This window comes from Diceros bicornis, chromosome X (genome assembly GCF_020826845.1).
Source record: "Diceros bicornis minor isolate mBicDic1 chromosome X, mDicBic1.mat.cur, whole genome shotgun sequence".
NCBI classification, from domain to species: domain Eukaryota; kingdom Metazoa; phylum Chordata; class Mammalia; order Perissodactyla; family Rhinocerotidae; genus Diceros; species Diceros bicornis.
The window spans coordinates 71,308,341-71,325,861 of NC_080781.1; positions in this window are offsets into that span (position 1 = coordinate 71,308,341).

Below are 17,521 nucleotides of genomic sequence, written 5' to 3' on the forward strand. Positions count from 1 at the left end.
AATTTGAATAGACCAATCACCAGTAAGGAGATTGAAAAAATAATCAAAAACTTCCCTGAAAATGAAAGTCCAGGACCAGATGGCTTCCCTGGTGAATTCTACCAAACATTCAGAAAGAATTAATACCTACCGTTCTCAAAATCTTCTAAAAAATTGAAGAGGAGGGGAAGCTTCCTAACTCATTCTACAAAGCCAACATTACACTGATACCAAAACCAGAAAAGGACAGCACAGAAAAAGAAAACTACAGGCCAATTTCTCTGATGAACATCTATGCAAAAATCCTCGACAAAATACTAGCAAATCGAATACAAAAATACAGTAAAAAGCTAATGCACCATGATCAAATGGGATTTATTCCAGAGTTGCACGGATGGTTCAACATCCACAAATTAATCAATGTAATACACCACATTAACAAAATGAAGAATAAAAATCACATGATCATCTCAATAGTTGCAGAGAAACCATTTGACAAGATACAGCATCCATTTATGATAAAAACTCTGAATAAAATGAGCATAGAAGGAAAGGATCTCAACATAATAAAGGCCATATATGACAAACCCACAGCTAATATTCTCAATGGAGAAGAACTGAAAGCTATCCCTCTAAGAACACGAACCAGATAAGGATGCCAACTTTCACCACTCTTACTTAACATAGTATTGGAAATCATAGCCAGAGCAACCAGGCAAGAGAAAGAAAGAAATGGGATCCAAATTGGAAAGGCAGAATTGAAACCGTCACTATTTGCAAATGATATGATTTTATATATATAGAAAACCCTAAAGAATCCACCAAAAAACTTTTAGAAATAATAAATTAATATGGTAAAGGTGCAAGATACAAAAATCATCATACAAAAACCAGTTGCATTTATATACGCTAACAACAAAGTAGAAGAAAGAAATTAGAATCGAATTTCTAAAAAAAATGAAATACCTAGGAATAAATTTCACCAAACTGGTGAAAGAAGTGTACACTGAAAGCTATAAAACATTGTTGAAAGAAATTGAAGAAGACACAAAGAAATGGAAAGATATTCCATGCTCTTGGATTGGAAGAATTAACACAGTTAAAATGTGCATACTTCCTAAAGCCATCTACAGATTCAATGCAATCCCTATCAAAGTTCCAACAACAGTTTTCACAGAAATAGAACAAAGAATCCTAAAATTTATATGGAACAACAAAAGACCATGAATAGCCAATGGAACCCTGAGAAAAAAGAACAAAGCTGGAGGTATCACACTCTGTGATTTAAAACTATACTACAAAGCTATAGTAATCAAAACAGCATGGTACTGGCACAGAAACAGTCACACAGATCAATATAAGAAAATCCAGATCACAGAAATAAACCCACAAATCTGTGCACAGCTAATTTTTGACAAGGGAGTCAAGAACATACAATGGAGAAATGAAAGTGTCTTCAATAAATGGTTTTGGGGAAACTGGGCAGCCACATGCAAAAGAATGCAAGTCTGCCATTATCATACACCATACATAAAAATTACGTCAAAATGAATGAAAGCAGTGAATGTAAAGACCTGAAACCATAAAAATTCTAGAAGAAAACATGAGCAGTATGCTCTTCAATGTTGATCTGAGCTGTATATTTTCAAGTACCAGGTAAGGGAAACAATGGAAAAAGTAAACAAATTGGACTACATCAAACTAAAAAGCTTCTTTACAGCAAAGGAAACCATCAACAAAATGAAAGAGAACCTAACAGTTGGGAGAAGATATTTGCAAATCATATATCTAATAAGGGGTTAATATCCAAAATATAAAGAGCTCATACATCTCAACAACAAAAAATGTAATAACCCCATTAAAAAAATTGGCAAAAGATCTGAACAGACATTTCTCCAAAGAAGATATACAGATGGCCAACAGGCACATGAAAAGATCTTCAAAATCGCAAATTATTATGGAAATGCATATCAAAACTATAGTAAGATATCACCTCATGCCTGTAAGAATGGCTTTAATTAACAAGACAAAAAATAACAAGTGTTGCAGAGGATGTGGAGAAAAGGGAACTCTCATACACTGCTGATGGTAGTGCAAACTGGTGCAGCCACTGTGGAAAACAGTATACAGATTCCTCAAAAAATTAAGAATAGAACGACTATATGATCCAGGTATTCTACTCCTGGGTATTCATACAAAGAACTTGAATATATGAATGTGTAAAGATATTTGCACCCCCATGTTCATTGCAGCATTATTCACAATAGCCAAGACTTGGAAGCAGCCTAGGTCTTCATCAAGGGATGAATGTATAAAGATGTGGTATATATATACATGGAATTCTACTCAGCCATAAAAAAGATGAAATATTGCTATTTGCAACAACACGGATGGACCTTGAGTGTATTATGCTGAGCAAAATATGTCAGAGAGAGAAAGTCAAATATCATACGATCTCATAAATAGAAGATAAAATCAACAATAAACAAATGCATAGAGATGGAGATTGGATTGAATGTTACCAGAGGGGAAGGAGGGGAGGGAGGAGGGCAAAAAAAAGTGATTAGGAACATGTGTATGGTGATGGAATGTAATTAGTCTTTAGGTGGTGAACATGATGTAATCTACACAGAAATCGAAATATAATGATGTACACCTGGAATTTATATAATGTTATAAATCAATGTTATCTCAAAAGAAAAACCTAATAGGAGTTTCTGGTTAATTAATTTTGATAATAGCTTGGCACTAAAACCAAACTCAGTGATTGGTAACCCCTTATATATATCCAGTCCTCACAACCTGCTTTATATTACACCTTTAACTACCAAATAGTGCCACCTCTTTTCTTTCAATAACTCTGATTTTGATCTGCAGAAAGACCGACGTTGTTGATTATACTGACATGTCTTTTCTATTCAATTCATTTAGTTTAGGCTATGTGATGAATGAAGGAGAAATAAAGAAGAAATGACTCTCCCCTCTGGCATATTGGAGAGACAAGTCCTAAGAAATTGGACACATCTTGTCTGACTGGGCCCATAAATAATAAAGACAATAAAAAGGAAGATGATAATGATAACAAAACCAATAATCATAATAATAATATCACTAACCAAGAAGCCACTATATATCATGCAATAAGCTAAATGCTTTACATATAATATCTCCGTGGTTCCTCAATGCTGACCTGCAAAAAAATGAGAAAAAAGGGGGAAAATATCTGATTTTCATAAATTTAATTTATTTAGACTCCTTCTACTTAGGATATAGAAAACTGCTGGAGAACATTACTCCCATTCAAACAATTAGAAAAATCTGGATAATCTACATATCACAATTATTTTATTGAGATGTAATTGACATGTAACATTATATCAGTTTCTATGTGCAACATAATAATTAGATATTTGTATATATTGCAAAATGATCACCATAATAAGTCTAGTTGATGTTTAACACCACACATAGTTACAAATTTTCTTATGATGAGAACTTTTAAGATCTAATCTCTTAGCAACTTTCAAATGTACAATACAGTATTATTAACTATAGTCACTATACTGTACATTACATGACATGACCTTTATTTTATAACTGAAGTTTGCACCTTTTGACCCCCTTCACCCATTTTGCTCACTCTCCATCCCCCACCTCCAGAAACCACCAGTCTGTTCTCTGTACCTATGAGTTTGTTTCTTTTTTTTTAGATTCAACATGTGAGATCATATGGTATTTCTTTTTCTGACTTATTTCACTTAGCATAATGCCTTTAAGATCCATCCATGTTTTTGCAAATGGCAAAATTTATGTCTTTTTTATGACTGAATAATATTCTATTGTGTCTGTATATATATATATATATATATATATATATATATAAACACTTTTATTAAAATTATTTTCCTCATTTATTGAGGTATAATTGACAGCATTATACTAGTTTCAGGTATACAGTGTAGTGATTTGGTATTTGTAGGTATTGCAAAATGGTCACCACAATAAGTCTAGTTAACATCCATCACCATACATAGTTACAATTTTTTTCTTATGAGGAGAACTATCAAGATCCAGTCTCCTAGCTACTTTCAAATATGCAATACATTACAATCAACTATAGTTACCTTACTGTACATTACCACTCCATGACTTGTTCATTTTATAACTGGAAATTTGCACGTTTTGACCCTCTTGACCCATTCACCAGGCAACCACCAATATGTTCTTTATATCCATGAGTTCAATTTTGATTTTTGTTTTGTTTTTGGAGTCCACATATAAGTGAGATCATATGGTATTTTTCTTTTTCTGTCAAATATTTCGCCTAGCATATTGCCCACAATATCTATCCATGTTGTCTCAAATGGCAATCTTTCATTCTTTTTTATGGCTTAGTAATATTCCACTGTGTATATATGCCACATTTTCTTTATTCATTCATCCGTCAATGGACATGTAGATTGCTTCCATGTTTTGGTTACTGTAATTAATGCTGCAATGGACATGGGGGTGCAGATATCTTTCTGAGTTAGTGTTTTCTTTTCCTTCAGACAAGTACCCAGAAGAATTGGAGAACCATGAGGTACTTCTATTTTAAAATTTTTGAGGAACCTCCATACTACTTTCCTTAGTGGCTGCACCAACTTACATTCCCATTAACAGGGCACATGGGTTCCCTTTTCTCCACATCCTAGCCAACATTTGTTATTTCTTGTCTTTTTGATAATAACCATTCTAACAAGTGTGAGGTGATATCTCTTTGATTTTCCCTGCATTTCCCTGATGATGAGTGATGTTGAACACCTTCTCATGTACCTGTTGGCCATCTGTATGTTTTCTTTGGAAAAATGTCTACTCAGATCCTCTATCTACTTTTTAATTAGATTTTATGGTTTTATGGTCTTGAGTTATATAACTTATTTAGGTATTTTGGATATTAACCTCTTATCAGATATACGATTTGCAAATATTTTTTCCCGTTTGATAGATAGAGTTTTCATTTTGTTGATACTTTGCTGTGCAGAAGCTTTTTAGTTTGATGTAGTTGCGATTGTTTATTTATGCTTTTGTTGTCAAATTCAAAAAATTATTGCCAGGAACTATGTCAAGGAGTTTACCACCTATGATTTTCCTATGAATTGTTTTATGGTTTCAGGTCTTATGATAAAGTCTTTAATCCTTTTCCCATTATATATTCTTGGCTCCTGTGTCATAAATTAATTGACCATACATAGTGGGTTTATTCCTTGGCTCTCTATTCTGTTCCATTGATCTTTGTGTCTGTTTTGATGCCTACACCATACTGTTTTGATTACTGTAGCTTTGTAATACAGGTTGAAATCAGGAAGCTTGAGGCTCCCAGCTTTGTTCTTCTTTTTCAAGATTGTTTTGACTATTGGGGGTCTTTTGTGGTTCCATACAAATTTTAGGATTATTTGTTCTATTTCTGTGAAAAATGCCACTGGAAATTTAATGGGGATTGAATTGAATATGTAGATTGTTTTGGGTAGTATGGATGTTTTAACAATATCAAATCTTCCAATTCACAAGCATGGAATATCTTTCCATTCATTTGTGTCTTCTTCAATTTCTTTTGTCAATATCTTATAGTTTCCAGTGTACAGGTCTTTCATCTTCTTGGAGAAATTTATTCCTGGGTATTTTATTCTTTTTGATGCAATTGTAAAAGGCATTGTTTTCTTAAATTTCTCTGTCTGATTATTCATTTTTAGTGTATAGAAATGCAACTGATTTTTTATATTGATCTTGTATCCTACAACTTTACTGAATTTGTTTATTTCTTCTAAGAGTTTTTTGGAGTCTTTAGGATTTTCTATGTACAATATCATGTCATCTGCAAATAGTGACAGTTTTACTTTTTATTTTCTGATTTGGATGCCTTTTATTTATTTTTCTTGCTTAATTTCTCTGGCTAGAACTTCCAGTACAATGTTGAATAAAAGTGGTGATATTTGGCATCCTTGTCTTATTCCCGAGTTGAGAGGAAAAGCTTTCAGCTTTTCACCATTGAGTATGATGTTAGCTGTGGGCTTGTCATATATGGCCTTTATTATATGAGGTATGTTCCCTCTACACTGACTTTCTTGAAGGTTTTTATCATAAATGAATGTTGAATTTTGTCAAATGCTATTTCTGCATCTATTGAGATGATCATATGATTTTTATCATTCATTTTGTTAATGTGTTGTATCACAGAGATTGATTTGTGAATGTTGAACCATACTTGCATCCTTGGAATAAATCTCACTCGATCATGGTATATGACACTTTTAATGTATTGTTAAATTTGATTTGCTAATATTTTATTGAGGATTTTTACATCCATATTCATTAGGAATATTGGCCTGTAATTTTCTTTTCTTATGGCATCCTTGTCTGGTTTTGGTATCAGGGTCATGCTGCCCCCATAAAATGAGTTTGAAAGTGTTCTCTAGTCTTCTATTTTTAGGGAGAGTTTGAGAAGGATTGATATTAATGCTTCTTTAAAAGTTTGGGAGAATTAACCAGTGAAGCCATCTGGTCCTGGACTTTTGATTTTTGGGAAGTTTTCAATTACTGATTCAACTCCTTATTAGTACGCGGTCACTTTAGATTTTCTTATTTTTTCTTTTTTTATTGAGGTAAGATTTGTTTATATCATTATGTAGATATAGATTATAGATTTTCTATTTTTTCATGATTTAATCTTTGTGGGTTGTGTGTTTCTATGAATTTATCCATTTCTTCTAGGTTGTCCAATTTATTGGTGTATAATTGTTCATAGTAGTCTTTTATCATCCTTTGTATTTCTGTGGTATCACTTGTAATATTTTCTCTTTCATTTCTGATTTTATTTATTGGAGTTCTCTTTCGCTTTTCTTCTTGGTGAGTTTAGCTAAAGGTTTGTCAATTTTGTTTATCTTTTCAAAAAATCAGCTCTTAGTATCTTTGATATTTTTTATTATCTTTATAGTCCTATTTCATTTATTTCCACACTTATCTTTGTTATTTCCTTCTTTCTACTAAATTTGTCTTTATTTGTTCTTCTTTTTCAAGTTCCTTAAGGTGTAAAGTTAGGTTGCTTATTTGAGATCTTTCTTGTTTCTTGATATATGCATTTATTGCTATGACTTGCCTCTTAGACCTGCTCTTTCTGCATCCCATAAGTTTTAGTATGTTGTATTTCCACTTTCATTTGTCGCAAGATATTTTTTGATTTCTCTTTTGATTTCTTCTTTGACTCATTGTCTATTCAGTAGCATGTTTAATCTCCTCATGTTTGAGAATTTTCCACTTTTCAATTTCAATATTCTTAAATTTATTAATACTTGTTTCATGACCTAACATATGATCTATCCTGGAGAATAATCCATGTGCATTTGAGAAAAATGTATATTCTATTGTTTTTGAATGGAATGTTCTGTATATATCTGCTAAGTCCATCTGTTCTAACATGTTGTTTAAGACCAATATTTCCTTATTGATTTTCTGTCTGGATGATCTATCCATTGATGATAGTGGGCTACTAAAGTCCCCTACTATTATCATATTGCTGTCTGTTTCTCCCTTTACATTTGTTAATATTTGCTTTATCTATTTAGGTGCTTCTGTATTGGGTGCATGAATATTTATAAATTATAAACAGGAAAACATATGAAAGTATAAATATTACTGGTAAAGCTAAATATATAATAAAATTCAGAAAAATCTAATGTTGAAAATGTGGTGGGTTAATCACTTATAAAGCTAGTATGAACGTTAAAAAAAGTAGCAAAAATAACAATAATTTGTTAAGAGAACACAAGATAAAAAGATGTTGAATTGACCTGTTGAATTGACCCTTTTATCTTTATGTAGTGACGTTCTTTGTCTCTTACTAAATTATTTGTCTTAAAGTCTAATTAGTCTGATATGAGTATAGCTACCCTAGCTTTCTTTTTGTCTCCATTTGCATGGAGTACCTTTTTCCATCCTTTCACTTTCGCAGTCTGAGTGTCTCCTTACATCTGATGTGAGTCTTTTGTAGATAGTGGACAGATGGGTCTTGTTTATTTTTTATCCCTTCAGCCACTCTATATCTTTTGATTGGAGAATTTAGTCCATTTACATTTAAAATAATTATTGACATGTATGTATTTATTGCTATTTTGTTCTTTGTTTTCTGGCTGTTTTGTAATTCCTTTGTTCCTTTCTTCTTCTCTTGGCTTCTTCCTTTGTGATTTGATGATTTTCTGTAGTGATATGATCAGATTCTTTTCTCTTTTTCTTTTCTATATCCACTATAGTTTTTTGCTTTGTGATTACCTTGAGGCTTACTTAAGACAACTTATATTATATAACAATCTATTTTAAGTTTATAACAACTTAAGTGTCAATGTATTGCAAATTTTGCTCTCCCCCCCATATTTTATGTTTTTGATGTTACAATTTACATCTCTTTATCTTGTGTTCTTGTGTATCCCTTAACAAATTTTATTTTTGCTACTTCTTTAACCCTCATACTAGCTGTATAAGTGATTAAGCCACCACCTTTTCACATTAGATTTTTCTGAATTTTACCATATATTTAGCTTTACCAGTCAGATTTATACATTCATATGTTTTCCTGTTACTAATTACCATCTTTTTTTCAGCTTAAAGAAATCCGTTTAACATTTCTTGCAAGGTCAATGTAGTGGTGATGAACTCTTTTAGCTTTGTTTCTCTGGAAACTGTTTATCTCTCCTTCAATTCTGAAGGACACCTTTGAAAGAGGGTACTCTTGGTGGACAGGTTTTTTCCTTCAGCACTTTGTGTATATTGTGCCACTCTCTCCTGGCCTGCAAAGTGCTTGTTGAAAAATCTGCTAATAGACTTATTAAGGGTTGCCTTTTATGTAACAAGTTGTTTTCCTTTTGCTGCTTTTAAGATTCTCTCCTGGTCTTACCTTTTGACACTTGAATTGTAATATATCTTAGTGTCAGTCTCTTAGAGTTCATTCTATTTGAAACCCTCTGAGCTTCCTGGATCTGAATGTCTATTTCCTTCCCCAGGGTAGGGAATTTTTCAGCAATTATTTATTCAAGTAAATTTTCTTCCCCTTTCTCTCTCTCTTCTCCTCTGGGACTCCTATAATGTTAATGGTGGTCCACTTAATGTTGTGCCACAATTCCCTTCAGCTATCTTCACAATATTTTATTCTTTTTTTAATGCTATTATTGGGTGAGTTCCACTGCCCTGTATTTTAGTTCACTGATCCTTTCTTCTGTTTCATCTAGTCTGCTGTTGAACTCCTCTATTGTATTTTTCAGTTCAGATATTGTATTCTTCAGTTGTGTGACTTCTATAAGATACTTTCTCATATTTTCTATCTCTTTGTTGAAATTCTCATTTTGTTCATTCATTCTTCTCCCAAACTTGATGAACATCATGTGATCATTATTTTGAACTCTTTATCAGATATATCACTTATCATCTTCATTAAGTTATTTTTCTGAGGTTTTATCTTGTTCTTTTGTTTGGAATATATTCCTTTGTTTCTTCATTTTCCTTGACTCTCTGTGTTGGTGTCTATGCATTAGAGAAAACAGCCACCTCTCCCACTCTTGGAATGGCCTAATATAGGAGACAAATTTTACTGTTCAGCCTTGCCCTAGCTCTTGTTTGTCTTTAAAACTTTTGTGATTGTCCAAGTGGTCTATTTTATTTTTAGTGGCTCCCAGTAGTTAAGGGTGTACCAAGACTTGTCAGTGTCCCAAAGGGAAAGATAACTGTCAGCGCCTATATTCAGGCTGATTGAAAGCCATATCCTAAGGTAGCAGCTTTTAAAGTACGCAAATATACCTCTTTCAGAAGAAGACTGGGAAATGGGTATTTCTGTCTTCTACCTTTGTGCTGAGCCCCAGGATGATAGCCAGTTAAAAACTGTTTCTTTCTTTGCTGCTATCCTACTGAACTCATTAAAACAAGCCCCATTTGCAGCCAGAGCCAGGTTATCAAGGAATGTGTCCTCTGAGTGACAGACACAAAAACAGAAAAACCAGGGTACCAGACAAATACACAAGCTCCTTTCTTGGAGACATAGATAATCTGGGGTGGAGCAGTGGGAAAGCATAAAGATAGCACCAATCTCTGGAGAAGATGGCATTTGGCTCCAGGTGTGCTTAATTAGAAGCCTACCCATCAGGCCTTAGCTATGAAGATAAGCTAGTAGGCCTCTTTCACAGCTACTGGTGACCTGGAGTGAGGCAGAAAGACAGTGAAAAGAAGGTTTCCACTGGCGTCTGTACCCAGAGAGCACTTCAGTAGGCCTCTAGATGTGTACCAAATCATAAACCTTCTCCTCGGTCCAAAGGTCCAGGTCAAGCAAATAGGCCTTTTTCCCAGAAAGACTGGTGGCATGTTTCTGTTTACTGTCTGTGCTGTGCCTTGGGAGTGATAACAGTCCAAGAACTATCACTCCACTTGTTCCAGTCCCAGGGGACCCAGAAATTCAAGCCCCATTGGCCACTAGAGTCATGCAATTAAGGGGCATCCCTAAAGCAATAACCACAAAACTGGGGCACCAAATGTAAAAACTGGGGCAACAAATGAGTGTATAAACTCCACTTGGGAAATATCATTGCTCTGGAACGCAGCAGAGGGAGAGAGTAAAGACAGGGCCCACCCTTCAAGGTCACTGGAGAGGTTCACAGTCAAACCTTAGATGTGTGTTAGTTAGAAGCCTGCCCCTCAGCCACACCTATGAAGATAAGCTAATAGGACTCTTTCACAGAGAGACTGAGCACATTAGTCTCTTGCCTCTCTGCTGTGCCCTGGGGGTGATGGCCAGTTAAGAACTCTCTGTTTGTCACAGTCCTGTGGGACCTGCAAGAGTAAGACCCACTTATGCTTGCCCCAGAGACAGCCAATCTAGAGATGTCCCCTGGTTGGAAGCTGTAAAGACTGGGGTGCCTGACCACTGTAAAATTTCTTTTCTGTGGGATACTGGTGACCTGGAGTGAGGAAGAGGAAGATCACACTGGCTTCTGTCTTTGCAGAGTATTTTAGTAGACCCATAGATGTGTGTTAAAATTAGATGCTTGCCCCTCTGGCCACTGCTTTAAGATAAACAAATGAGCCTATTTCACAGAAAGTCTGGGAGCTTTTCAGTTGGCTCCCCCTGTGCTGTGCCCTGATGTGGGCGGATCCACATGTACAGGCCCTTTAAGTACCATTTCTCAGTTCATTATAACCTTATGGGTCTTGTGGATGCAAGCCCTGTTGGCTTTCAAAGGTAGATGTTTTGGAGGCTCATCTCTCAGGTGTAGGTCTTAAAATGTGGGGTGATAGATGTGGAGTCCAAGCCCTTTACTCCTCAGGGAGAAGCTCAGAGTTTTGATTTCCCTCCTAATTGTGGATTGCCACTGTGTGAGTGGGGCTTATGTTGAGATTTTGTCTCAGCCTCTCCCATCTACTTCAGTGTGTTTTTTTCTCATTTGCCTGATGTGTAGGAGTCACTCAGCTAGATTTGGGAGTTTTTTCAGAAGAAATTCTTCTGTATGTAGCTGTAGATTCAGTGTATCTGTTGGAGTAGGAAAGATAAGGATCCTCTTACATTGCCATCTTGAATCAGACCTTCCAAATCACAATTTTTTGAACATTTCAACGAGCTCAGGTCGCAAGTCAACCAGGGGAGCTGAGTGCCAAATGTTGACAAGCCCCTACAAGGAGAGATGGAAACATGAAGTGCTGCACTTTTGATAGAGCAGAAGAAGAGGTAACTATTATAGAGGTGGGAAAGAATTAATCAGTTAAAAGTTTAACTAATTCCTATGGGCCTAATGTGAGTTTGTGTATCAGTTTAGAATAAATTTGAGCCCCCAGATACAAGGAATGTTTAAAATATCTCACAAGCACTTCCCCATAGGCATTAATGAAGTAATCATGAGAAAGATTGGGGACTGGTCAAGAGGAGAGAAAGAGAAAAAGGTACAGAAGGTGATTGACAGTCACTGGTGATGGGAATAAAACACGTTTTCTTGGACCTTCCTTTCATACAAAGCGTAAACCTTAAAGTGCTGGGGCAGATGTAGAAGCAAAACTTGTTGACTTCTGGAAGACTGATTGGAAACTATTCTTCCCACCATCAGGAACTAGGTAAAGATCCACTACTTTAGGGAGAAGTGTTGAAGCAAAAGCCATTCTGATCCTGGAGGAAAGGTAGGAAAACATGTCAAGTTCAGAATACTGCACCAATACAAAACAGATGTCTGCTACCATGGAGAGAGTCAAAAGATTATTTCCTACTCAATACCTATCACAGATACAAGGCATAATAGACTGTCATGGGGAGAGGAGCTGGGATTCTTAAAAAGCCTCACCCTGAAGTTCAGGAACACAAGCCCTGCCCAAGACTTAGCCTGGATCAGAAGAAAGAGGAACTCTTACTGAGTCCACCATGAAGAGAGTTCTAAGTAACAAGCAACCAAAGTCTGATACCTGGAGAGGAGCAAGACTATGGAGAGAGACTCCCTTCACAGCATAGGCATGCAGGGAGTAATGAAAGCTGGGGATAGAGCAGGAACAATGAGAAAAACCTTCTGGAACCACATACACACTAAGTGAAAAGTTATGATAGCCCACTGCTGGAGTAATTTGAAGTAATTTGAAGCTTATGATGCACTGATGGTAATGACAGCAGCCACAAAACTCAAATCCAGATTAATCACTGACTTGATTGTCTCAAATTCCAAAATCAATGACCTAACAGAAGAAGTGGGCCCATTTCTGGGTGCAAATGCTATTTACTTTGATCTCTACTATTCTTATATATTTTTGTCCAGAATTCAATTAAAAAATTATGACACACATGGGCCGGCCCTGTGGCTTAGCGCTTAAGTGTGCGCGCTCCGCTGCTGGCGGCCCCGGTTCGGATCCCGGGCGCACACCAATGCACCGCTTGTCTGGCCATGCTGAGGCCGCGTCCCACATACAGCAACTAGAAGGATGTGCAACTATGACATACAACTATCTACTGGGGCTTTGGGGGAAAAATAAATAAATAAAATTAAAAAAAATTATGACACACAGAAAAAAGGAAAAAAAAATACCCATCATTAAGAGATAAAGTGATCAACAGAACCAGACACAAAGATGACTCAGATATTGGGACTATCAGTCAAGCACTGTAAAATAAATTGTAGTTAAGTGATGTCAGGAGGAATGGTGGTATAAGAATCTCCAAAATTCCTATCCTCCATAGAAGCAATGAAATCAAAGACAAAAGTTGTCGGAATTAACACTTTCAGAACTATGGAAATTAACTAAAATTTTTCAGCAATCCAGAGAGTACTTTAAAAAGAAAAGAGTGAATCTTGGCAAAAGCAGTGAATTTTGTCTCATTTTAACTTAACCCACTCTCATCTCCTCTCCCCATCTCCTCAGTAGCCTTGAAGCTCTACTACCTGCAGTTACAGTGAAAACCAGCAGCTTGGCAGCCACTGGAGGAGGCAAAATAGGGTTGGAGCTCCTGCAAAACGCCATTCCAAGGGAATTGTCATGATTTGGCCAGCCTAGTTTTCCCTGGAAGAGCCCACTCACAAGGTTTGTCTTTATTTGGCTTGACTAGGCATTTGCTCAGTGCAAAGAGACTTTTCCATGGGGCAGCTTAGTAAAAAAAAAATCAGGCACAATTTTTATCACAGGTGTCTCAGGTGGTGGATAATAGTTGGAGCAAACAATAGGCTAACAAGAAAAAAAGTAACTTAGAAAATCTAAGAGATGAGAAGCCTATAGAGGGCTTTGAAAATCTCCCACATTATTTTTTTTGAATCTAGAATGCCACACAAATGTGCAGGGCTGTGCACATGGCCAGGGATGTACACATACTCAGGAAAGAATTATGAAGACCTTAAGATCTCACCTTAAGGCACTGCACAAGCATTAAGTGAAGGCTAAATAGAGTTGTTAACTTCCTGGCTGAGAATTGAAGTCATGCACCAACATACACAAGAACTCCTCAGTAAAGACTGGGAAACTTATTGGTTCCATACATTTAAGAAAATCTCTATCCAATTATTAACTGACCATTAAACTAAATGAGAAGAAATATCAGTGGTCAAACAAAACAATAGAGAATTTTACAGGATTAATTCGGAATAGTCCAAAAACAAACAACCGCCAGCAGCAACAACAACAACAAACAGCAACAAAAATAAATTCTGGGGAGGGGAAAATCAAATTTCCAGAGTTGCTACATGATATTATTTAAAATGTCAGGTTTTCACGAAAAAAAAAAATGAGACATATAGAGAAACAAGTAAGTATGGCTTATCCAAAGGGAAAAATAAAGCAGTCAATAGAAATTGTCCCTGATGAAGTCCAGATATTGGACTTAATAGATGAAGACTTTAAATGAGTCATTTAAAGTATTTTCGAAGAACTTAATGAAACTATCTCTAAAGAACTAAAGGAAAGCATTGGAACAACACCTTACCAAATAGAGAACATTAATAAAGAGATATCAATTCTAAAAATGAACCAAATAGAAATCCTGGAATTGAAAAGTGAAATAACTTAAATGAAAATTTTGCTAAAGGAGCTCAATAACCAATTTCAGCAGACTGAAAAAAGAATCAATGAACTGGGAAACATGTCAATTGAGACTATCCAGTGTGAGGTACCAAAGTAAAAATAATGAAGAAAAAGGAATAACACCTGTGGGATACCAGTATATACATAATGGGAGTCTCAGAAAGAGAGGAGAGGAAGCAGCCAAAAGAATAATAGAAGAAATAATGGCTGAAACTACACAAATTTGATGAAAACCATGAATCTACACATCCAAGTAGTTCAACAAACTTCAAGTAGGATAAACTGAAAGTGATCCACATAAGGGCACATTATAATCAAATTGTTAAAAAATAAAGACAGAGTCTTGAAAGCAGCAAGAGAGAAACAACTTTTTATGTACCAGTAATTCTCAATATAAGTAACAGCTAATTTCTCACCAGAAATCATGGATGCCACAACAGCAGTGGCATGACATATTTAAAGGGCTGAAAGAAAGCAAAAAACTGTGAACCAAGAATTCTATATTTAGAAAACTATCCTTCAAAAATGAAGGAGAAATTAAGACATTCTCAGATAAGCAAAAACTGAGAAAGTCTGTCACCATTAAATCTGTCCTACAAGAAAATGCTAAAGGGAGTCCTTAGGCTGAAATAAAAGGACACTAAACAGTAACCTAAATCCACACAAAAAATAAAAACACTAGTAATGGTAACTATATAAGTATATATAGGTCAGTTTAAAATTTGTTTTTTTTTTTTTTTTTACCATTCTTGTTTCCTAAATGATTTAAAAGACAATTGCAAAAGAAGGTAATTACTAATCTATGTTGATGGGCACACAATGATTAAAAATGTAATTTGTGACAATAATAACATAAAACTAGGGAGAATGAAACTATGCAGGAATTAAATTTTTGTATAATATTTAAGCCAATTTGGTATTAATTTGAATTAGGTAGTTATAAATTAAGATGTTGATTGTAATCCTCACAGAAATCATAGAGAATACAAGTACATAGTAAAGAAATGAGAAAAGATTCAAAATAGTAGCCTAGAAACTTTCTATTAAACAAAAAAGAGGGCAGTAATAGAGGAATAGGTGAACAAAAAATAAATCAGACATATAAAAAATAGCAAAATGTCAAATTAAAATCCTACATTATCAGTACTTACATTAAAAAAAAAGAGAAAATGCATTAAAGACTCCAAAGAAAAGGCAGAGATCAGTAAAATTGATAAAACACATGATCTAAATGTGTGCTGTCTACAAGTGAAAAACTTTAGATTCAAAGACACAAAAGAGTTTGAAGAAAAGGATGGTAAGATATATGATTGTTATGGTCTCAATCTTTATGTTCTCTCTAAATTTAAATTTTGAAATCCTAACCCCCAAGGTGATGGTATTAGGAGGTGGCCTTTTGGAGGTGATTAGGTCATGAAGGTGGAGCCCTCATGAATGGAATCAGTGCCTTTATAAAAGAGGTCCCAGAGAGATCCCTCACCCCTTTCACCATGAGAGGATACAATGAGATGTCAACAGTCTACAACCTGGAAAAGGGACTTCACCATGAATATGACCATGCTTTCACCCTGATCTTGGACTTCCAGCCTCCAGGAGTGAGAACAATAAGTTTCTGCTGTTTGTATTGCACCCAGTCTATAGTGTTTTGTTATAGCAGCCTGAATAGATTAACATAGTGAGGCAAACCATAGCCAAAAAAGAATGGGAGTGGTTATACTAATATTAGACAAAATAGAATTTAAAACAAAAAATTATTACCAGAGTGAAAAAAGGACATTTTATTTTGATAAAAGGGTCAATCCATCAAGATTATATAGCAATTATGAAAATAAATACACCTAACAAGAAAGCCCCAAAATACATGAAGCAAAACTAATAGAATTGAAGGGAGAAATAGACAATTCAACAATATTAGTTGGAGACTTCAATACCATACTTTAAATAATAGATAGAACAACTAGACAGAAGACTGACAAGGAAATAGAAGACTTGAGCAACAGCAAAAGCCAATTAGACATAGCAGACACTCCACCCAAAAAGTGTGTGGTGCACATGAAACATTCTCCAGATAAATAGCTTGTGTTTTTCTAGTAATTTGTCTATTTTATCACAGTTATCCAATTTAGGCCAAGTGAGATTTATTCCAGGAATACAAGATTGGTTCAACATACGAAAATCAATCAAAATAATTCACCGTATTAATAGAATAAAAGACAAACTACATGATCATTTCAATAGATGCAGCAAAAACAGTTGACAAAATCCAATTCTCTTTCAAGATAAAAACTCTAAAATTCAAAAATAGAGTTTGGAGAGGGAAATTTTTCAAAGAGCATCTATAAAAAAAAAAACATAGCTAACAGCAGACTCAATGGTGAAAGATTGAAAGCTTTTCTTCTAAGATCAAGAAGAAGACAAGGATGTCTGCTTTTTGTGCTTCTATTCAACATTGTGCTGGAAATTCTAGCAAGAGCAATTAGGCACAAAAAATAAAGAAAAGACATCCAGATTTGAAAGTAAGAGGTAAGACAATCTCTATTTTCAGATGACATGATCATATATACTGAAAATTCAAAGCAACCCACAAAAAACTATTAGAGAAAATAAAAAAGGTCACCAAGTTTGCAAGGTACAAGATCAATACACAAATTAATTATATTTCTATACACTAGCAATGAACAACCGAAATGTGAAATTAACAATACAATTGCACGTACAATAGCATCAAAAAATAAAATACTTAAAAATAAATTTAATAAGAAAGTGCAGGACTTGTACATGTAAAACCACAAAGCATCATTGAAAGAGATTAAAGAAGACCTAACTAAATGGAAAAACATCTCACTTCTATGGATCAGAGAGTTAGTGTTGTTAAGATGGCAATACTCTTCAAAATGATCTACAGATTCTCTGCTAACTATCAAAATCCCAGCTGACTTTTTTGCAGAAATTGACAAGCTGATCCTAATATTCATTTGAAAATGCAAGA